Raw genomic sequence first — 1,764 nt, 5'->3', positions numbered from 1 at the left:
GGGGAGGGGGGGGGGGGGGGGGGAGCATGGTCAGATGCCGGCCAGGCCACAGGCTGAAGCAGAGGGGTTTGAACAGGGGGTTTAAACCCCCTCCCTTCCCACCTCAGCCTGCGAGTCCCTGGCCAGGGCATGGCCATATTCCTCGCTCTCTGTTTGTGGGGGAACAAAACCCTGGCAGGGGCTGTCCCCTAAGGCACACTGGGGCTGGGTTCCCATGCTGGCCTGGGAGGGGGGTTAAACCCCTCTCCCTCCCACCTCAGAGTGCCGGCCCCAGGCTGGGGTATGGTTAGGCACCCTGCTCTCCACTTAAGCCGGGGGGCAAAAGCCTGGGAGGGTCTGTCCCATGTCAGACCCCAGCTTGGGTCCTGTGAGGGACTAGGAGGCAGTTTAAACTCCCTCCCTCCCTGCCTCCATGTGTGAGCCTTGGGCTGGGGCATGGCAGCACCCCCTGCTTTCCATTTTGGGGGGTGGGTAAAATCCTGCCAGGTAGTGCCTCCCCTCCCAGCAAAAGCCTGGCAGCTGCTGCCCCACTCCCCACTAGGCAGGGATCCTCTGTGGGCCAGGGATGGGGTTTAACCCCCCCCTTCCCTCATCTCAGCATGGTGGCCTGGGCCAGGAGCAGGAGGGAGGGAAAGCACTGGAGGTCATTTCTCCTTCCTTCCCTTTGGCCTTGGCTGAGAGGTGTGCTCCAGCATCCCCCCCCCCCAGGTTCTGGCCTGAGCCACTGCAGGCATGTGGCTGCATTTCTGGAATCAGAAGTGAATGTCTGTTCACTTGCTTCTCGGTTCAGTCTACACAGTTTAGACTAACCTGCAAAGATTGAATTGATTCAGCCTCAGGCTTTTTGACTGGTGTACTTAGCCAGTATGTCTAAACTAGATTTGATTAATTTTTCAACTAAATTGCTTTAAAGCTTCTACGTAGATGGTGCAAGCTGTATTTTATCTTGTTAGCTGGTTGAAATGAACCCTAGTTTTAACTAGTTAGCATGTTAAAATACAAGTTGCCTTGCATACTGTAAGGGTGTAAAAATATTTGTTGGGTTTTTTTCTCTCATTTCAGACACAACCTGTGGAATAGTCTTATTCCGTTCAGCCCCGAACTTTTGGTAGTACAGTGGACACACCCTAACCTCATACTCTCTTTTCTTTTTAAATGAAGGAGTAAAAAACCTGGAGACCATAAGATTTGCTGGCAATAGACCATACTTGAAATTTGATTCTGGCCAATTGAGAAATGCTGTTTTTATGGATAGTAAGGATGGGATGACATTTGAGTAGTTCTCTGAAGCATATGATCTGACTATCTTGCCTACCCTTCTATTAGTGTATAGAAGTTTCTATGTAGTTTTTGCTCATACCATTATTTTAGGTTTATCACTTGATGTTGAATTTAGATTTTAGGCCAAATCCTGTTTGCTTTACTCATGCAAGCAGCTGAATAGATGCAAGAAATGTGAGCAGGCTTTGACCTCTAACCTTGTTTATTTCTTCTGTCATGGGAAGTGACTGCTGTAGCTCAGACTCAGTTAAATGCTAGCATGTAGGCAGCATTATTTTTCAAAATGCTCCCTCCTTCATAATTAAAATTCATGAGCAGTTCCCCAGAGAGCCACCTGAGGTAACTGAGTCTTTTCAGTATGCCATTAATATACAGAAACACTAAAGACAGGCATTTGGCTGTGTTCACTTTTCCTCACTCTTCCCTGGCTGGCCGCCTGTATATGTTGTGGAACAACACCACCGGAGCCTGAACAATTTATAT

The sequence above is a fragment of the Alligator sinensis genome, unplaced genomic scaffold (genome assembly GCF_000455745.1).
Source record: "Alligator sinensis unplaced genomic scaffold, ASM45574v1 scaffold458_1, whole genome shotgun sequence".
Lineage (NCBI taxonomy): Eukaryota > Metazoa > Chordata > Crocodylia > Alligatoridae > Alligator > Alligator sinensis.
Note: the sequence above shows the minus strand (reverse complement) of the source record.